We start from the raw sequence: 23068 nt of genomic DNA, 5'->3' as shown, positions 1-23068 counted from the left end.
GTAAATACGTAATACAGAAGGAAAGAGTGTGATCTTATAGCAGTTTGTTAACAGTGTGATGTTCCAGTAGAAGGAAACAGTGTGATCTTTATAGCAGTTGTTACTATGTGATATGGAAGGTAACAGTGCGGATGTTCCAGTAGCGAAACAGAAAGTGTGATCTTATAGCAGTTGTTAACAGTGTGGATATTACAGTAGTTAGCAGTGATGTTCCAGCAGAATGGAAACAGTGTGATCTTATGGCGTGCCGTTAACAGTGTGATGTTGCAGTTAGCTATGCATACCCAGCCGTTCAGTGCGCCTATCTTTATAGCAGTAGCGTTTAATGTCGCAGCTACGCATGTTTCAGTAGAAGGAAACAGTGTGATCTTATAGCAGCTGTTAACAGTGTGATATTACAGAAGTTAGCGACAGACGTTCCAGCAGTAGAAGGAAACAGTGTGATCTTATAGCAGTTGTTAACTGTGTGATTTTACAGTAGTTAGTACAGTGTGATGTTCCAGTAGAAGGAAACAGTGTGATATTATAGCAGCGGCGAACAGCATGCTGCGCGAAGACAGTGATGCGAAGTTAGCGATGCGTATGTTCAGCAGAAGGAAACAGTGCGGGATCTTATATACTTTGTTATCACTGCGCGTATACAGTAGTTAGCGACAGTGCGGATGTTCCAGAAGGAAAACCACCCGTGATCTTACAGCAGTTATTAACAGTGTGATATTACAGAAGTTAGCGACAGTGTGATGTTCCAGCAGAAGGAAACAGTGTGACCTGGCAGCAGTTGTTAACAGGGATGTTAGCGCGAAGTTAGCGACAGTGTGATGTTCCAGTAGAAGTGAAACAGGTGATCTGCAGCGCAGTTGTTAACAGTGCGATGTCCAGCAGGAAATAAAAGTCGGCGGAACTTTGCAGCAGCTGTTAACAGTGTGATATTACATATTGGCGACAGTGTGATGTTCCAGCAGAAGGAAACAGTGTGATCTTTATGAAAGCAGATGCTAACAGTGTGATGTTGGCTGAAGTTAGCTACGGCGATGTCTGGTAGCCGCATCTTATAGCAGTTGTTAACAGTGTGATGTTACAGTAGTTAGAAATAGTGTGATGTTCCAGTAGAATGAAACAGTGTGATTCATAGCAGTTGTTAACAGTGTGATGTTGCTATTGCGTGAATGTCTGCCATGTCGCGTGATCTGGTAGCAGTTGCTGGCCGAAAGAGTTATTACAGGTAACAGCACGGCCCAGCAGAAGCGAAACAGCATCCTACAGCAGCTGGAGCACAGCAGTGATGTTCCAGCAGAAGGAAACAGTGTGATCTTATAGCAGGCTGCAGTTAACAGTGTGATATTACAGTTACGCTGCGTATGTTCCGTAGAAGGTAAACAGTGTGATCTTATGTTGCGTTGTTAATGAAAGTGTGATGTTGGTGTAGTTAGCGACAGTGTATCGTCTGCAATGGTGCTGGCGCGGACTTACAGCTGTTAACAGTGCGATTGCTGGCAGTTATGGCGGCGCATAACCGCAGAAGGTCGGCGTGATCTTATAGCAGTTGTTACCGCATGTTACATACACGCATGCCTGCAGAAGGAAACAGTGTGATTCCTGAGCAGCAGCTGTTGGCAGGTGCGATGTTACAGTGAAGTACAAAGTGTGATGTTCCAGCAGAAGGGAAACAGTGTGATCTTTTATAGCAGTTGTTGTGCATATTACAGTAGTTAGTGTAATAGTGTGATGTTCCAGTACAAGGAAACAGTGTGATCTTTTGGCGGCAGTTGTTAATGGTGTGATGTTCCAGTAGAAGTAAACAGTGTGATCTTATAGCAGTTGTTAACAGTGTGATGTTACAGAAGTTAGCGACAGTGTGATGTTCCAGTAGAAGGAAACAGTGTGAACCTTATAGCAGTTGTTAACAGTGTGATATTACCATAGTTAGTAATAGTGTGATGGTCCAGTAGAAGGAAACAGTGTGATCCTATAGCAGTTGTTAACAGTGTGATATTACAGAAGTTAGCGACAGTGTGATGTTCCAGTAGAAGGAAACAGTGTGATCTTATAGCAGTTGTTAACAGTGTGATATTATAGAAGTTAGCGACAGTGTGATGTTCCAGTAGAAGGAAACAGTGTGAACCTTATAGCAGTTGTTAACAGTTTGATATTACCATAGTTAGTAATAGTGTGATGGTCCAGTAGAAGGAAACAGTGTGATCTTATAGCAGTTGTTAACAGTGTGATGTTCCAGTAGAGAAACAGTGTGATCTTATAGCAGTTGTTAACAGTGTGATATTACAGTAGTTGAAAATGACCAATAGTGTGATGTTCCAGTAAGAGAGAAACAGTGTGATCTTGCATAGCAGTTGTTAACAGTGTGATATTACAGTAGTTAATAATAGTGTGATGTTCCGGTAGAAGGAAACAGTGTGATCTTATAGCAGTTGTTAACGGTGTGATGTTACAGAAGTTAGCGACAGTGTGATGTTCAGAAGAAGGAAACAGTGTCATCTTATAGCAGTAGTTAACAGTGTGATGATGTTACAGAAGTTGGACGACAGTGTGATGTTCCAGTAGAAGGAAACAGTGTGATCTTATAGCAGTTGTTAACAGTGTGATATTACAGAAGTTAGCGACAGTGTGATGTTCCAGTAGAAGGAAACAGTGTGATCTTATAGCGGTTGTTAACTGTGTGATTTTACAGTAGTTAGTAATAGTGTGATGTTCCAGTAGAAGGAAACAGTGTGATATTATATAGCAGTTGTTAACAGTGTGATGTGCAGAAGTTAGCGACAATTGTGATGTTACAGAAGTTAGCGACAGTGTGATGTTCCAGTAGAAGGAAACAGTGTGATCTTATAGCATTTGTTAACAGTGTGATGTTACAGCAGTTAGCGACAGTGTGATGTTCCAGTAGAAGGAAACAATGTGATCTTATAGCAGTTATTAACAGTGTGATATTACAGAAGTTAGCGACAGTGTGATGTTCCAGTAGAAGGAAACAGTGTGACCTTATAGCAGTTGTTAACAGTGTGATGTTACAGTAGTTAGCGACAGTGTGATGTTCCAGTAGAAGGAAACAATGTGATCTTATAGCAGTTATTAACAGTGTGATATTACAGAAGTTAGCGACAGTGTGATGTTCCAGTAGAAGGAAACAGTGTGACCTTATAGCAGTTGTTAACAGTGTGATGTTACAGAAGTTAGCGACAGTGTGATGTTCCAGTAGAGAAACAGTGTGATCTTATGGCAGTTGTTAACAGTGTGATGTTACGGTAGTTAATGTGGTGATGTTTCAGTGAAACAGTGTGATCTTATGGCAGTTGGTTAACAGTGTGATGTTACATAAGTTAGCGACAGTGTGATGTTCAGTAGAAAACAGTGATCTTATAGCAGTTGTTAACAGTGTGGAAATATTACAGTAGTTAGTAATAGTGTGATGTTCAGTAGAAGAAACAGTGTGATCTTATAGCAGTTGTTAACAGTGTGATGTTCCAGTAGAAGGAAACAGTGTGATCTTATAGCAGTTGTTAACAGTGTGATATTACAGAAGTTGGCGACAGTGTGATGTTCCAGTAGAAGGTAAACAGTGTGATCTTATAGCAGTTGTTAACAGTGTGATGTTACAGAAGTTAGCGACAGTGTGATGTTCCAGTAGAAAGAAACAGTGTGATCTTATAGCAGTTGTTAACAGTGTGATATTACAGTAGTTAGTAATAGTGTGATGTTCCAGTAGAAGGAAACAGTGTGATCTTATAGCAGTTGTTAACAGTGTGATATTACAGAAGTTAGCGACAGTGTGATGTTCCAGTAGAAGGAAACAGTGTGATCTTATAGCAGTTGTTAACAGTGTGATGTGACAGAAGTTAGCGACAGTGTGATGTTCTAGTAGAAGGAAACAGTGTGATCTTATAGCAGTTGTTAACAGTGTGATGTTACAGAAGTTAGCGACAGTGTGATGTTCCAGTAGAAGGAAACAGTGTGATCTTATAGCAGTTGTTAACAGTGTGATGTTACTGTAGTTAGTAAAAGTGTAATGTTATAGCAGTTGAAAACAATGTGATATTACAGAAGTTAGCGACAGTGTGATGTTCCAGTAGAAGGAAACAGTGTGATCTTATAGCAATTGTTAACAGTGTGATGTTACAGAAGTTAGCGACAGTGTGATGTTCCAGTAGAAGGAAACAGTGTGATCTTATAGCAGTTGTTAACAGTGTGATGTTCCAGTAGAAGGAAACAGTGTGATCTTATAGCAGTTGTTAAGAGTGTGATGTTACAGAAGTTAGCGACAGTGTGATGTTCCAGTAGAAGGTAAACAGTGTGATCTTATAGCAGTTGTTAACAGTGTGATGTTACAGAAGTTAGTAATAGTGTGATGTTCCAGTAGAAGGAAACAGTGTGATCTTATAGCAGTTGTTAACAGTGTGATGTTCCAGTAGAGCGAAACAGTGTGATCTTATATAAAAGCAGTTAACAGTGTGATATTACAGAAGCTGGCTTATTGCGTGACGTTCCAGCAGAAGGAAACAGTGTGATCTTTACAGCAGATGCGCCAATGGTGATGTTACAGAAGTTAGCGACAGTGTGATGTTCCAGCAGAAGGAAACAGTGTGATCTTATAGCAGTTGTTAACAGTGTGATGTTACAGTAGTTGTGAAAATAGTGTGATGTTCCAGCAGAAGGAAACAGTGTGATCTGGCTGTTGGTGCAGTTAACAGTGATGTTCCAGCAGTAGTTTGAAACAGTGCGGATCCTTTATAGCAGTTGTTAATAGTGTGATGTTACAGAAGTTAATGTACCGCAGTGTGATGTTCCAGTAGAAGGGGAACAGTGTGATCTTATAGCGGTGCTGTTAACAGTGTGGTATTGGTAATTAGTAACAGAGTGATATCACAGTAGTTAGTATCAAAGTCATGTAACAGTGTGATTCAATAATAGTGTGATCTGCACAGTACATAGTATCAGCCGATGTTACTGTGCTAGTAAAGTGTAATGTTACAGCAGCTAAAACAATGTGATACAGAAGAAGGACAGGTGGATGTTCTAGTAGAAGGAAACAGGTGATCTTATAGCACAGTTGTTACCGTGATATTACAGAAGTTAGCGACAGTGTGATGTTCCAGTAGAAGTAAAACAGTGTGATCTTTATGTTGTTAACAGCGGATGTTACAGAAGATATGACAGCGTGATGTCCCAGCAGAGCGAACAATGTGTGATGTGTTACAGCAGGTTTTAACAGCGATACAGAAATTAGCGATTGAAAGTGCGGGATGTTCCAGCAGAATGAAACAGGTGATTTATAGCAGTTGTTAACAGCATGCTGGCATAAGTTAGCTTACAGTGATGTTCCAGTAGAAGTAGATCTTTATAGCAGCAGCACAGTGTGATATTACAGTAGTTAGTAATAGTGTGATGTTCCAGCAGTAGATGAAACAGTGTGATCTTTTATAGCAAAGCTAACAGTGTGATGTTCCAGTAGGAAGGGAAACAGTGTGATCTTTATAGCGGTGCTGTTAACAGTGTGATGTTGGCTGCGCTACGATGCGTATTCCAGCAGTAGTTTGTTTCAGTGTGATCTTGTTGCTGTGCTGTTAACAGTGTGATAATAACAGTTAGCGAAAGTGTGATGTTCCAGCAGAATGAAACAGTATCAATCTTATATGCAGTTGTTAACAGTGTGATATCACAGCAGTTAGTAATAGTGTGATGTTCCAGTAGAAGGAAACAGTGTGACTTTTATAGCAGTTGTTACTGCGTGATGTTCCAGCAGAAGGAAACAGTGTGATCTTATAGCAGTTGTTAACAGTGTGATATTACAGAAGGGCGACATTGGTGTGATGTTCCAGCAGAAGGAAACAGTGTGATTCATAGCAGTTGCTACAGTGATGTTACAGAAGTTACGAAGTGTGATGTTCCAGCAGAAGGAAACAGTGTGGATCTTTATAGCAGCGGTTAACAGTGCGATGTTGGTGCAGTTGGTAATAGTGTGATGTCTGTAAAGAAGGAAACAGTGTGATCTTTTGTTGTGCTGTTAACAGTGTGAAGCTACATGTTGGGCGACAGTGTGATTTTCCCAGCAGAAGGAAACAGTGTGATCTTACAGCAGTTGTTAACAGTGTATTGGCGTAGTTAGTAATAGTGATGTTCCAGCAGAAGGAAACAGTGTGATCTTATAGCAGTTGTTATTGGTGCGTGATGTTCCAGCAGAATGGTACCAGTGTGATCTTATGTACAGTTGTTACCAGTGTGATATTACAGAAGAAGACAGTGCGTGATGTTCCAGTAGAAGGAAACAGTGTGATCTTATAGCAGCGTTAACAGTGTATGTTACAGGTATTAGCGACAGTGTGATGTTCCAGAAGGAAACAGTGTGATCTTACAGTTTGTTTTACAGTGTGATATTACAGTAGCGGTAATATGGCGTCTGCATGTCGCGGATCTTATAGCAGTTGTTAACAGTGATATTACGGCGCTAGCTGCAGTATGTTCCAGCAGAAGGAAAACAGTGTGATCTTACAGCAGTTGTTAACAGTGTGATGTGACAGAAGTTAGCGACAGTGTGATGTCTCTAGTAGAAGGAAACAGTGTGATCTTACAGCAGTTGTTAACAGTGTGATGTTACAGAAGAAGCACGAGGTGATGCTGGCTACAGGCTGGGCTGATTATGTGATGTCCCATGGTAGCCGTTCAGTGATTCCATAGCACGGTTAACAGTGTGATGCTGCTGTTGTGCCATGACAGTGTGATGTTCCAGCAGGGAAGGAAACAATGTGATCTCGGTGCTATTAACAGTGGGATATTACAGAAGTTAGCGACGGTGCGTGATGTTCCAGTGTTCAGTGCACTTTTATAGCAGTTGCGAACAGTGTGATGTTACAGTAGTTACGACAGTGTGGATGTTCCAGTAATGGTGTTCGAAATGATCTTATAAAGCAGTTATTAACAGTGTGATATTACAGAAGCGAAATAACAGTAGATGTTCCAGCAGGGCCGAAACAGTGTGACCTTACAGCAGTTGTTAACAGTGTGATGTTACAGAAGTTAGCGATGCGTGATGTTCCAGCAGAAGCTGTCGCGTGATCTTATAGCAGCGCTGGCTGAAAGTAATAGCAGATGTTCCGCGAAGTTGAAACAGTGTGATCTTACAGCAGCTGTTAACAGTGATGTTCCAGCAGAAGGAAACAGTGTGATCTTACAGCAGTTGTTAACAGTGTGATACGCTGCGTGCTGGGCACGGCGGATGCCCAGTACAGCGCATCTTGGCAGCGTTAACAGTGTGATGTTGCTGCGAAGGCTATTGTGCGTGATGTTCCAGTAGAAGGAAACAGTGTGGATCTTTATAGCAGTTGTTAACAGTGTGATATTATTGTGCAGTTGGTAATAGTGCGATGTTCCAGCAGAAGGAACAGCGCATCTTGGCAGCAGTTGTTAACAGTGTGATATCACAGAAGGCGACAGTGTGATGTTCCAGCAGAATGTTCTGCGTGATCTTGGTGTTGTTAAACAGTGTGATGCGCATTGCGTTAATGATACAGTGATGTTTTAGCAGAATGGCAGCGATCTGGCGGAAGGCTGTTAACAGTGCGATTGCTGTTAATACGCACAGTGATGTCCAGTAGAAGGAAACAGTGTGATCTTTTATGGCAGCTGTTAACAGTGCATTTACCAGCGCAAAAGCGCAATGTTGGCAGTTGAAAACAATGTGATATTACAGAAGTTAGCGACAGTGTGATGTTCCAGTAGAAGGAAACAGTGTGATCTTATAGCAATTGTTAACAGGTGTGATGTTACAGAAGTTAGTTTACAGTGTGATGTTCCAGCAGGCGAAACCGGCGGTGATCTTTATAGCAGCAGCTAACAGTGTGATGTTCCAGTAGGCTGAAACAGGTGATCTTATGGCAGCCGGTTACTGCGATGTTGCGAAGAATACAGTGTGATGTCCAGAAGGTGTCGATGCGACCTGAGCAGTTGTGCTGTTACCAGGCCTATGTCGCAGAAGAAGGCGACAGTGTGATGTTCCAGCAGAAGGAAACAGTGTGATCTTAGCAGCGGTTACCAGTGTGATACTGGCAGCCAGCAACAGCGATTGGGTCCGGTGGTGTCGTCGGTGTGCGACTTTGCAGTTGTTTACCTGAAAGATGCTGCTATTAGCTACGCGTGATGTTCCAGTACAACAGTGTGATCTTTTATAGCAGTTGTTAACAGTGTGAGTGTTACAGGCTATGAAAGTGTGATGTCAAGCAGAAGCTGAAACAGTGTGATCTTATAGCGCTTGTTACCAGTGTGATACAGTAGTTAGTAATAGTGTGATGTTCCAGTACAAGGGAAACAGTGATCTTTTATAGCAGCAGCACAGTGTGATGTTCCAGTAGAAGGAAACAGTGTGATCTTATAGCAGTTGTTAACAGTGTGATGTTACAGAAGTTAGCGACAGTGTGATGTTCCAGTAGAAGGAAACAGTGTGATCTTATAGCAGTTGTTAACAGTGTGATGTTACAGAAGTTAGTATTAGTGTGATGTTCCAGTAGAAGGAATCAGTGTGATCTTATAGCAGTTGTTAACAGTGTGATGTTACAGAAGTTAGCGACAGTGTGATGTTCCAGTAGAAGGAAACAGTGTGATCTTATAGCAGTTGTTAACAGTGTGATGTTACAGAAGTTAGCGACATTGTGATGTTCCAGTAGAAGGAAACAGTGTGATCTTATAGCAGTTGTTAACAGTGTGATGTTACAGAAGTTAGCGACAGTGTGATGTTCCAGTAGAAGGAAACAGTGTGATCTTATAGCAGTTGTTAACAGTGTGATGTTCCAGTAGAAGGAAACAGTGTGATCTTATAGCAGTTGTTAACAGTGTGATATTACAGTAGTTAGTAATAGTGTGATGTTCCAGTAGAAGGAAACAGTGTGATCTTATAGCAGTTGTTAACAGTGTGATATTACAGTAGTTAGTAATAGTGTGATGTTCCAGTAGAAGGAAACAGTGTGATCTTATAGCAGTTGTTAACAGTGTGATGTTACAGAAGTTAGCGACAGTGTGATGTTCCAGAAGAAGGAAACAGTGTCATCTTATAGCAGTAGTTAACAGTGTGATGTTACAGAAGTTAGCGACAGTGTGATGTTCCAGTAGAAGGAAACAGTGTGATCTTATAGCAGTTGTTAACAGTGTGATATTACAGAAGTTAGCGACAGTGTGATGTTCCAGTTGAAGGAAACAGTGTGATCTTATAGCAGTTGTTAACTGTGTGATTTTACAGTAGTTAGTAATAGTGTGATGTTCCAGTAGAAGGAAACAGTGTGATATTATAGCAGTTGTTAACAGTGTGATGTTACAGAAGTTAGCGACAGTGTGTTGTTACAGAAGTTAGCGACAGTGTGATGTTCCAGTGAATTTAGCACAGTGTGGATATTGTTTGTTGTGGGTGTGTGTGTGTTTGTGATGTGGAATGAAACAATGTGATCTTATGCAATTAACGGTGTGATTATTACAGAGGATTACAGTGTGATGTTCAGTAGAGAGAAACAGTGTGACCTTATAGCAGTTGTTAACAGTGTGATGTTACAGAGAAGGACAGCGTGATGTTCCAGTAGAAGCGGTACAGTCATCTTATAGCAGTTGTTAACAGTGTGATGTTACAGTAGTTAGTAATATGTGTGATGTTCCAGTAGAGGAAACAGTGTGATCTTATAGCAGTTGTTAACAGTGTGATGTTACATAAGTTAGCTTATTATGCGATGTTCCAGTATAGCCGAAACAGTGTGATCTTATGACAGTTGTTAACAGTGTGATATTACGTAGTTAGTAGTAATAGTGTGATGTTCCAGTAGAAGGAAACAGTGTGATCTTTACAGCAGCTGTTGTTGCGTGATGTTCCAGCAGAAGGAAACAGTGATCTTACAGCAGCTGTTAACAGTAAGTGCGATATTACAGTTAAGTTACAGTGTGATGTTCCAGTCAGAAGGAAACAGTATGATCTTTATAGCAGGATGCTAACAGTGCGATGTTACAGAAGTTAGCTGCGTGATGTTCCAGTAGAAGGAAACAGTGTGATCTTATAGCAGTTGTTAACAGTGTGATGTTTACAGTAGTGAAATAGTGGTGTTCAGAAGGAAACAGTGTGATCTTAAGCATTTGTTTACAGTGTGATGTTACATAAGTGGCTTGTGTGATGTTCCAGTAGAAACAGTGTGATCTTATAGAGTTGTTATGGTGTGATGTTGCAGTGTTAGTAATAGTGTGATGTTCCAGTAGTAAAACAGTGTGATCTTTATAGCAGTTGTTAACAGTGTGATGTTCCAGTAGAAGGAAACAGTGTGATCTTATAGCAGTTGTTAACAGTGTGATGTTACATAAGTTAGCGACAGTGTGATGTTCCAGTAGAAGGAAACAGTGTGATCTTATAGCAGTTGTTAACAGTGTGATTTTACAGTAGTTAGTAATAGTGTGATGTTCCAGTAGAAGGAAACAGTGTGATCTTTTAGCAGTTGTTAACAATGTGATATTACAGAAGTTAGCGACAATGTGATGTTCCAGTAGCAGGAAACAGTGTAATCTTATAGCAGTTGTTAACAGTGTGATGTTACAGAAGTTAGCGACAGTGTGATGTTCCAGTAGAAGGAAACAGTGTGATCTTATAGCAGTTGTTAACAGTGTGATATTACAGAAGTTAGCGAAAGTGTGATGTTCCAGTAGAAGGAAACAGTGTGATCTTATAGCAGTTGTTAACAGTGTGATATTACAGTAGTTAGTAATAGTGTGATGTTCCAGTAGAAGGAAACAGTGTGATCTTATAGCAGTTGTTAACAGTGTGATGTTCCAGTAGAAGGAAACAGTGTGATCTTATAGCAGTTGTTAACAGTGTGATGTTACAGAGGTTAGCGACAGTGTGATGTTCCATTAGAAGGAAACAGTGTGATCTTATAGCAGTTACAATATGATGTTACAGAAGAAGACAGTGTGATGTCTCCAGAAGGAAACAGTGTGATCTTATAGCAGTTGTTAACAGTGTGATGTTACAGAAGTTAGCGACAGTGTGATGTTCCAGTAGAAGGAAACAGTGTGATCTTATAGCAGTTGTTAACAGTGTGATTTTACAGTAGTTAGTAAAGTGCGATGTTCCAGTAGAAGGAAACAGTGTGATCTTATAGCAGTTGTTAACAGTGTGATATTACAGTAGTTAGTAATAATGTGAAGTTCCAGTAGAAGGAAACAGTGTGATCTTATAGCAGTTGTTAACAGTGTGATCTTATAGCAGTTGTTAACAGTGTGATCTTATAGCAGTTGTTAACAGTGTGATGTTAGAGAAATTAACGACAGTGTGTTGTTCCAGTAGAAGGAAACAGTGTGATCTTATAGCAGTTGTTAACAGTGTGATGTTCCAGTAGAAGGAAACAGTGTGATCTTATAGCAGTTGTTAACAGTGTGATGTTACAGAAGTTAGCAACAGTGTGATGTTCCAGTAGAAGGAAACAGTGTGATCTTATAGCAGTTGTTAACAGTGTGATGTTACATAAGTTAGCGACAGTGTGATGTTCCAGTAGAAGGAAACAGTGTGATCTTATAGCAGTTGTTAACAGTGTGATATTACAGTAGTTAGTAATAGTGTGATGTTCCAGTAGAAGGAAACAGTGTGATCTTATAGCAGTTGTTAACAGTGTGATGTTCCAGTAGAAGGAAACAGTGTGATCTTATAGCAGTTGTTAACAGTGTGATATTACAGAAGTTGGCGACAGTGTGATGTTCCAGTAGAAGGTAAACAGTGTGATCTTATAGCAGTTGTTAACAGTGTGATGTTACAGAAGTTAGCGACAGTGTGATGTTCCAGTAGAAAGAAACAGTGTGATCTTATAGCAGTTGTTAACAGTGTGATATTACAGTAGTTAGTAATAGTGTGATGTTCCAGTAGAAGGAAACAGTGTGATCTTATAGCAGTTGTTAACAGTGTGATGTGACAGAAGTTAGCGACAGTGTGATGTTCTAGTAGAAGGAAACAGTGTGATCTTATAGCAGTTGTTAACAGTGTGATGTTACAGAAGTTAGCGACAGTGTGATGTTCCAGTAGAAGGAAACAGTGTGATCTTATAGCAGTTGTTAACAGTGTGATGTTAGAGAAGGACAGTGTGATGTTACAGAAGTTAGCGACAGTGTGATGTTCCAGTAGAAGGAAACAGTGTGATCTTATAGCAGTTGTTAACAGTGTGATGTTCCAGTAGAAGGAAACAGTGTGATCTTATAGCAGTTGTTAACAGTGTGATATTACAGTAGTTAGTAATAGTGTGATGTTCCAGTAGAAGGAAACAGTGTGATCTTATAGCAGTGGTTAACAGTGTGATATTACAGTAGTTAGTAATAGTGTGATGTTCCAGTAGAAGAAAACAGTGTGATCTTATAGCAGTTGTTAACAGTGTGATGTTACAGAAGTTAGCGACAGTGTGATGTTCCAGAAGAAGGAAACAGTGTCATCTTATAGCAGTAATTAACAGTGTGATGTTCCAGTAGAAGGAAACAGTGTGATCTTATAGCAGTTGTTAACAGTGTGATATTACAGAAGTTAGCGACAGTGTGATGTTCCAGTAGAAGGAAACAGTGTGATCTTATAGCAGTTGTTAACTGTGTGATTTTACAGTAGTTAGTAATAGTGTGATGTTCCAGTAGAAGGAAACAGTGTGATATTATAGCAGTTGTTAACAGTGTGATGTTACAGAAGTTAGCGACAGTGTGATGTTACAGAAATTAGCGACAGTGTGATGTTCCAGTAGAAGGAAACAGTGTGATCTTATAGCATTTGTTAACAGTGTGATGTTACAGTAGTTAGCGACAGTGTGATGTTCCAGTAGAAGGAAACAATGTGATCTTATAGCAGTTATTAACAGTGTGATATTACAGAAGTTAGCGACAGTGTGATGTTCCAGGAGAAGGAAACAGTGTGACCTTATAGCAGTTGTTAACAGTGTGATGTTACAGAAGTTAGCGACAGTGTGATGTTCCAGTAGAAGGAAACAGTGTGATCTTATAGCAGTTGTTAACAGTGTGATGTTACAGAAGTTAGTATTAGTGTGATGTTCCAGTAGAAGGAATCAGTGTGATCTTATAGCAGTTGTTAACAGTGTGATGTTACAGAAGCTAGCGACAGTGTGATGTTCCAGTAGAAGGAAACTGTGTGATCTTATAGCAGTTGTTAACAATGTGATACTACAGAAGTTAGCGACAGTGAGAAGTTCCAGTAGAAGGAAACTGTGTGATCTTATAGCAGCACAGTTAGCGACAGTGTGATGTTCCAGTAGAAGGAAACAGTGTAATCTTATAGTAGTTGTTAACAGTGTGATGTTACAGAAGTTAGTGACAGTGTGATGTTCCAGTAGAAGGAACAGTGTGATCTTATAGCAGTTGTTAACAGTATGATGTTACAGAAGTTAGCGACAGTGTGATGTTCCAGTAGAAGGACACAGTGTGATCTTATAGCAGTTGTTAACAGTGTGATGTTACAGAAGTTAGCGATAGTGTGATGTTCCAGTAGAAGGAAACAGTGGGATCTTATAGCAGTTGTTAACAGTGTGATGTTACAGAAGTTAGCGACAGTGTGATGTTCCAGTAGAAGGAAACAGTGTGATCTTTTAGCAGTTGTTAACAGTGTGATATTACAGTAGTTAGTAATAGTGTGATGTTCCAGTAGAAGGAAACAGTGTGATCTTACAGCAGTTGTTAACAGTGTGATGTTCCAGTAGAAGGAAACAGTGTGATCTTATAGCAGTTGTTAACAGTGTGATATTACAGAAGTTAGCGACAGTGTGATGTTCCAGTAGAAGGAAACAGTGTGATCTTATAGCAGTTGTTAACAGTGTGATGTGACAGAAGTTAGCGACAGTGTGATGTTCTAGTAGAAGGAAACAGTGTGATCTTATAGCAGTTGTTAACAGTGTGATGTTACAGAAGTTAGCGACAGTGTGATGTTCCAGTAGAAGGAAACAGTGTGATCTTATAGCAGTTATTAACAGTGTGATGTAACAGTAGTCAGTAATAGTGTGATGTTCCAGTAGAAGGAAACAGTGTGATCATATAACAGTTGTTAACAATGTGATATTACAGAAGTTAGCGACAGTGTGATGTTCCAGTAGAAGGAAACAGTGTAATCTTATAGTAGTTGTTAACAGTGTGATGTTACAGCAGAAGGGTGTGTATCTTATAGCAGTTGTTAACAGTGTGATATTACAGAAGAAGGACAGTGATGTTCTCAGAAGCAGCAGTGATCTTATAGCAGTTGTTAACAGTGTGATATTACAGAAGTTAGCGACAGTGTGATGTTCCAGTAGAAGGAAACAGTGTGATCTTATAGCAGTTGTTAACAGTGTGATATTACAGTAGTTAGTAATAGTGTGATGTTCCAGAAGGAAAACAGGTATCTCAAGAATAAGTTAACAGGTGATATTACAGAAGGCTGAGCAGGTGATGTTCCAGTAGAAGGAAACAGTGTGATCTTATAGCAGTTGTTAACAGTGTGATATTACCATAGTTAGTAACAGTGTGATGTTCCAGTAGAAGGAAACAGTGTGATCTTATACCAGTTGTTAACAGTGTGATGTTACAGAAGTTAGCGACAGTGTGATGTTCCAGTAGAAGGAAACAGTGTGATCTTATAGCAGTTGTTAACAGTGTGATGTTACTGTAGTTAGTAAAAGTGTAATGTTATAGCAGTTGAAAACAATGTGATATTACAGAAGTTAGCGACAGTGTGATGTTCCAGTAGAAGGAAACAGTGTGATCTTATAGCAATTGTTAACAGTGTGATGTTACAGAACTTAGCGACAGTGTGATGTTCTAGTAGAAGGAGACAGTGTGATCTTATAGCAGTTGTTAACAGTGTGATGTTCCAGTAGAAGGAAACAGTGTGATCTTATAGCAGTTGTTAACAGTGTGATGTTACAGAAGTTAGCGACAGTGTGATGTTCCAGTAGAAGGTAAACAGTGTGATCTTATAGCAGTTGTTAAGAGTGTGATGTTACAGAAGTTAGCGACAGTGTGATGTTCCAGTAGAAGGAAACAGTGTGATCTTATAGCAGTTGTTAACAGTGTGATATTACAGTAGTTAGTAATAGTGTGATGGTCCAGTAGAAGGAAACAGTGTGATCTTATAGCAGTTGTTACCAGTGTGATGTTACAGAAGTTAGCGACAGTGTGATGTTCCAGTAGAAGGAAACAGTGTGATCTTATAGCAGTTGTTACAATATCAGGATGTTCAGTAGAAGGAAACAGTGATTTTATAGCAGTTGGTTACCAGTGTGATGTTGGCAGAAGAAGGGATAGTGTGTGATGTTCCAGTAGAAGGAAACAGTGTGATCTTATAGCAGTTGTTAACAATGTGATATTACAGAAGTTAGTGACAGTGTGATGTTCCAGTAGCAGGAAACAGTGTGATCTTATAGCACTTGTTAACAGTGTGATATTACAGTAGTTAGTAATAGTGTGATTTTCCAGTAGAAGGAAACAGTGTGATCTTATAGCAGTTGTTATCAGTGTGATGTTCCAGTAGAAGGAAACAGTGTGATCTTATAGCAGTTGTTAACAGTGTGATATTACAGTAGTTAGTAATAGTGTGAGGTTCCAGTAGAAGGAAACAGTGTGATCTTATAGCAGATGTTAAAAGTGTGATATTACAGTAGTTAGTAATAGTGTGATGTTCCAGAAGAAGGAAACAGTGTGATCTTATAGCAGTTGTTAACAGTGTGATATTACCATAGTTAGTAATAGTGTGAAGTTCCAGTAGAAGGAAAGAGTGTGATCTTATAGCAGTTGTTAACAGTGTGATGTTACAGAAGTTACCGACAGAGTGATGTTCCAGTAGAAGTAAACAGTGTGATCTTATAGCAGTTGTTAACAGTGTGATGTTACAGAAGTTAGCGACAGTGTGATGTTCCAGTAGAAGGAAACAGTGTGAACCTTATAGCAGTTGTTAACAGTGTGATATTACCATAGTTAGTAATAGTGTGATGGTCCAGTAGAAGGAAACAGTGTGATCCTATAGCAGTTGTTAACAGTGTGATATTACAGAAGTTAGCGACAGTGTGATGTTCCAGTAGAAGGAAACAGTGTGATCTTATAGCAGTTGTTAACAGTGTGATATTATAGAAGTTAGCGACAGTGTGATGTTCCAGTAGAAGGAAACAGTGTGAACCTTATAGCAGTTGTTAACAGTTTGATATTACCATAGTTAGTAATAGTGTGATGGTCCAGTAGAAGGAAACAGTGTGATCTTATAGCAGTTGTTAACAGTGTGATGTTCCAGTAGAGAAACAGTGTGATGCAAATGAGAAGGAAACAGTGTGATCTTACTTAGCAGTTGTTAACAGTGTGATATTACAGTAGTTAGTAATAGTGTGATGTTCCAGTAGAAGGAAACAGTGTGATCTTATAGCAGTTGTTAACAGTGTGATGTTCCAGTAGAAGGAAACAGTGTGATCTTATAGCAGTTGTTAACAGTGTGATATTACAGAAGTTAGCGACAGTGTGATGTTCCAGTAGAAGGTAAACAGTGTGATCTTATAGCAGTTGTTAACAGTGTGATGTTACAGAAGTTAGCGACAGTGTGATGTTCCAGTAGAAGGAAACAGTGTGATCTTATAGCAGTTGTTAACAGTGTGATGTTACAGAAGTTAGTATTAGTGTGATGTTCCAGTAGAAGGAATCAGTGTGATCTTATAGCAGTTGTTAACAGTGTGATGTTACAGAAGTTAGCGACAGTGTGATGTTCCAGTAGAAGGAAACAGTGTGATCTTATAGCAGTTGTTAACAGTGTGATGTTACAGAAGTTAGCGACAGTGTGATGTTCCAGTAGAATGAAACAGTGTGATCTTATAGCAGTTGTTAACAGTGTGATGTTCCAGTAGAAGGAAACAGTGTGATCTTATAGCAGTTGTTAACAGTGTGATATTACAGTAGTTAGTAATAGTGTGATGTTCCAGTAGAAGGAAACAGTGTGATCTTATAGCAGTTGTTAACAGTGTGATATTACAGTAGTTAGTAATAGTGTGATGTTCCAGTAGAAGGAAACAGTGTGATCTTATAGCAGTTGTTAACAGTGTGATGTTACAGAAGTTAGCGACAGTGTGATGTTCCAGAAGAAGGAAACAGTGTCATCTTATAGCAGTAGTTAACAGTGTGATGTTACAGAAGTTAGCGACAGTGTGATGTTTCAGTAGAAGGAAACAGTGTGATCTTATAGCAGTTGTTAACAGTGTGATATTACAGAAGTTAGCGACAGTGTGATGTTCCAGTAGAAGGAAACAGTGTGATCTTATAGCAGTTGTTAACTGTGTGATTTTACAGTAGTTAGTAATAGTGTGATGTTCCAGTAGAAGGAAACAGTGTGATATTATAGCAGTTGTTAACAGTGTGATGTTACAGGGGAATTAGCGACAGTGTGTGATGTGCAAAGTTAGCGACAGTGTGATGTTACAGAAGTTAGCGACAGTGTAGTGTTCCAGTAGAAGAAACAGTGGCTGATCTTATAGCATTTGTTAACAGTGTGATGTTGTTACAGTAGTTAGCGACAGTGTGATGTTCAGTAGAAAGGAAACAATAATGATCTTATAGCAGTTATTAACAGTGTGATATTACAGAAGTTAGCGACAGTGTGATGTTCCAGTAGAAGGAAACAGTGTGATCTTATAGCAGTTGTTCCAGTAGAAGGAAACAGTGTGATCTTATAGCAGTTGTTGACAGTGTGATGTTACAATAGTTAGTAGTAGTGTGATGTTCCAGTAGAAGGAAACAGTGTGATCTTATAGCAGTTGTTAACAGTGTGATATTACAGTAGTTAGTAATAGTGTGATGTTCCAGTAGAAGGAAACAGTGTGATCTTATAGCAGTTGTTAACAGTATGATGTTACAGTAGTTAGTAATATTGTGATGTTCCAGTAGAAAGAAACAGTGTGATCTTAAAGCAGGTGTTAACATTGTGATGTTACAGTAGTTGGAAACAGTATGATGTTACAAATTTAGTAACAATGTTACAGTAGCTAGCAAGAGTGTGATGTTACTTTAGTTATATACAGTGTAAAGTTACAGTTGTTGTAAAAAGTGTGATGTTACAGTAGTGGGTAACAGTGTGATATCACAGTAGTTAGTAACTGTGATGTCACAGTAGATAAAAACATATCGACGGTACAGTAGTTAGCATCAGTTTGATGTTACAGGTAGTAGGCAGCTATCAAACAGGGAGGTACTACCTCCTGGGAAGATATTGGAAGCGTAATGTATTGTATAATGGTAGACGCTGCTGCCATATGGCATCACAACAATTGTGACCAAGTCCCAGGTTGCTGATCTGACTTTCTGCCTCATTTACACACAATTGCAGGTTTTCAATTGTTTCTTTTACTATTGACAACACAACATGCTATCGTTTCTCTCTCTTGATTTATTTTTTCGTAGCAGTATGATGTTCTAGTAGTAAGTAACAATGTGATGTTACAGTAGTTAGTAACAGTGTGATGTTACAGTACTTATTAACATTAGTTAGTAACAATGCGATGTTACAATAGTTATTTTAGTGTGATGTTACAGTAGTTATTAACAGTGTGATGTTACAGTAGTTGCTAACAAGTGTAATGATACAGTAGTATGATTAGTTAGTTACAGTGTGATGTTACAGTTGTTGGTAACAGTGTGGTTACAGTTGTTAGTAACTGTGTATTACAGTAGTAACAATGTGATGTTACAATATTGAATAACAATGTGATGTTACAGTATTTTGTAACAATGCGATGTTACAGCAATTTGTAACAGTGTGATGTTACAGTAGTCAATAACAGTGTGATGTTACAGTAGTTAATAAGAGTACGATGTTAGTAGTTAGTAACAATGTTATGTTAATGTAGTTAAAAACAGTGTGATGTTACTGTAGTTACTAACAGTGTGATGTTACTGTAGTTAGTTTATAGTGTGATGTGACAGTAGTTGGCATCAGTGTGACGTTACAGTGGTTAGTATCAGTGTGATGTTACAGTAGTAACAGTGTGATGTACCAGTAGTTAGTAACAGTGTGATGTTATTGTAGCTAGTAACAGTGTGATGTTACAGTAATTAGTAACAGCATGATGTGACTGAAGTTAGTAACAGTGTGATGTTACTGTAATTAGTAGCAGTATGATGTTCCAGTAGTTAGAAACAATGTGATATTACAGTAATTAGTAACAGTGTGATGTTACAGTACTTAGTAACAGTGTGAAGTTGCAGTAGTTAGTAACAGTGTGATGTTATAGTATTTAGTATCAGTGTGATGTTGCAGTAGTTTGTAAAAGTGCGATGTTACAGTAGTTTGTAAAATTGCGATGTTACAGTAGTTAATAAAAGTGTGATGTTGCTGTAGTTAGTAATAGTGTGATGTTACAGTAGTTAGTAACAGTGTGATGTTACCATAGTTAGCAACAGTCTGAAATCACAGTAGGTAGTAACAGTGTTATGTTACAATAGTTAGTAACAGTGTGATGTCACAGTAGTTAGTGAAAGTGGGTCCCATAGATATAATTGTGCGTTAGGGGCAGTGTTGATACAGCACACTGTATACTGAGCCTTCGGTATACAAGGAGGCAAAATGGCCGGTACTGCAATCGACCTATGCAACAAAATCCAGGTGTTGTGAAGATTGTCATTATCATTACCATTTTTATTTATGTGGCTTCTGACCCAGGTGCATGAGGATTAATTTATCTGTTTACCTATCGCACATTCGCCATTTGCCGATATTACTAAAAATAGATTCGAGACAACATGGCACCAGCGCGGGAGGCAGAGGGCAAACATTTCATTAGAATTATATAGTTTAGCTCATAAGATGACAATTGTTATATTTTAGTGTTTTTTTTTTGTTCTACGTCTTTTAACGAGTAAGATAATAATTGTAGCAGTGATTATTTGAATTTATTGTCGAGGGTAACAGGTAAACAGAGCTCACAACTATGTGACTTCAATGACAAACTGTGGTGTACAGTGGAGACTCTTTAACTTGGCAGTGGAGGTCAATGTTATGTACACCTTACATATTAGTAGGTGACAAACAAAGTGTTCTGTATCTGGTTGCTGCTCTGGGGTTTCTGAATTAAAATGACCCCTATGTAGTATGGTCATCTAATGCCTTTATAAATATCAAGAAAACAGTTTCCAATATACTAGAGGGTTATTAAATTATCATAATAAAATCACACGATATTGTTCACAATCCAGTCAACAAAAATATTTCTAGGCCCCATGATCAGGTGGAATCGAAAATGAGCCAAAATTTCAGATGCGTTGATGAATCAGATGTACAGTCGGGGTCAAAAGTTTACTCCTTCCCAAAATGAAGCAGCATCGACCCCAAATGAGATAAAACAGCACAACCTCACCAGACGCAAGCCATGGCAAATAAGTTCTGAGACTTACTCCCTTGACTCAGTTTTCTCCATGGGGAGAGAACTTTTGTCCGTGACTGTACAGTTGCCTCAAATAGTTCCTTTACCTCCTGTTCTGACATATATGTATATATGGCAACGTCGCATACACAATACACAGAAACGAAAAATATATGGAATTATCCTGAAATGTGACTCTAATAACACTGCCATGGAAAAGGAGCAGGCCAACCATTACACAACAATAACCACAGGAATACGTTTCAAGTTTTTGTCGATGTTTCATTGTTATGTAAGGCAAGGGAAGAGGTACTTTTTTGGCTAATTGTACATGTGTGGATGATTTCAACTCACTAGAGATCAGCGATCATTCACATTCATCAAATATATTGGGAATATCACATGATCAAATATATTTTCAGTGTATCATATTTGGGGATGATGATTATTTACTGAGCAACAAGAACACAAATACACCGACACTTGGACGTATTCTGTTAAAAGTAAATAAAGGGAAGAATTACATGCTTGTACTTTCATCTTAAGAATAGTGTCAGGGGGTCAATGGTTCTTCACTTACGAGGATAATCACAAGGGAGGATTATATTACACTTCACATTCTGTAGCGCTGAGCATAATAAGACATTTGGATCACTGTCTAAGACTTGGTAACTCTGTAGATCCCTTAAAGGACGTCTAAGGGACACTGGCCATTCAGCGGAAATATAAGAAGTCATCGCACCTGTCCATATATCCTGAGAAGGACTTCCGAGGGTTCGGTGGCCTTAGGGGGATGGGTGACAGGCAGCGCACAATAGTACAGCATGTTGGACAACCCCCCGCTGAAAAAAAAAAAACTCTTAATATACCAAAATAAACTTAAATAAACAAACATATATGTTGGTCACCTGAAGGGCTGACACGATTTAAGGTTAAATCAGGTGATTTAAAAGTGCTATACAGCATACTTTAATTTTTTTTAACACAATAAGGGAGTCTAAAATGTCATAAATACATATATTTATAAAATTAATTTTCAACTCTAAACTTCCTACTAACTTAATTAACCCTTTCACCGCGTGTCACACACTTGCCATTTTATTCTGGTGACCGCCAGACCATTTTATTCAGCTTAGGGTAACCTGCTGTGAAAGGGTTAATGGTAAGTAATAGTAATTGTAAACAATAATCGGATATGTACAGGGTTTTTAGAATACTATAAGAAGATACTGTAACCTGTAGTCGTCCTTGTACTTTTACATGCCATAAAATAGTATGTTTGTAAATCAGTGAAATAATTAAAGTACAGTTGTGTGTTTTATAAAGTATGGCAAAAAAAATTCATGTACAAACATAAATTAGCAATTATAATAACTGCACAGGTATATGGAGAACATTTATTTTTTAAATAATCAAGAAAAAAAAGAACAAAACGACAATACAGTATTGTAGATTTAAAATGTTTGTTTCTTGCTTTATTAAAATTGGAAGAATATTAGCAGTTAATTCTACTTTAATACTTTATTTATTTTAGTTTGGAAAAATATCAGTTTTTAATTATGACAAATTTGGCAGTACAATATGTTAATTTCTTGTTTGTTGTTTTCCGCTTTGTCAAATTTTCAGTAATACCCCCTGTATATAATACCAGGTATCAAATTAATTTTATCTCAGTAGGAGCAAACTTCATAATAATGATTAAATCTACCTGTCAATTTATAAATATTGATGTTATTAAAGGAAAGGAAAGAACATTTTGTGTTTCATTGGTCTTCTTCTGACATATATACATATATATCAAATGTATTTAATTTTTATACACTTAAGATTTAAAAAGTTATGAAGTTTATAATGTAATTTAAACCACCGTCGTGATACGTTATTAATCATTTATGACACGCTTTTTTACAGCCCTGCTCTCAATAAACAAACGCACACATTGGACCATTATTCCGAATACCAAACACATTATTGCCGAGAGAAAACAAAATTGTTTTGGCTTACAATTCTTAAAATTATATATAAACAGGCATGATAATCAGTAACAAAATAAATAAATGAAAATAGTTTCCTTAAATCACTTAGAGGTCAGCTGTACACTTACTGCAGATGCAGTGTATTTTATTGCGGCTAACGCCAAGCGATTTTATTCAGCCAAGAGAAATTCCTGCCCTCTAAAGTGTTAATCAGCCTAATACGGTACTATGAAATAGTGACACAAAAATGTTAATTGGCCTCTTATTGTTAGGAGCAAAGAGATAGGTTATAATACTGATAGATACATTAATGTTTGTCGACTAGTATTTACCTATGTAAATAAAACATATTTGATATATGATCGCTAAGCATACCTGAACTAGTTACCAAAAGGCAGCCTTTGAGGTCCAGTGGTTCGTTCTCGAGGTTGCTAACCAGGCAGGGAGAGGAAGCCCAAGTGCAAATACTTACGTCATAAAAACTTAGCTGAGAACGCTTTAAAATGGCTTTTTAGCCAACACAGTAAACGTATCTAAAGTAATAAAATATACACTATACGTAAACAGCTTGCTGCTGCCATTATCCCTCCGTGTTAAGCAGCCATTAACTGATAATGGTATGATTATTTTACCAATAATTGACGACTGCACAAAAATGTTTACAAATAACTGATGAGTGATAAATATGTTTACTAATAACTGAAGTGACAAAAATATTTGCCAAGAACT

Source organism: Homarus americanus, unplaced genomic scaffold, assembly GCF_018991925.1.
Source record: "Homarus americanus isolate GMGI-L3 unplaced genomic scaffold, GMGI_Hamer_2.0 scaffold36188, whole genome shotgun sequence".
Classification (NCBI taxonomy): Eukaryota; Metazoa; Arthropoda; class Malacostraca; order Decapoda; family Nephropidae; genus Homarus; species Homarus americanus.
Note: the sequence above shows the minus strand (reverse complement) of the source record.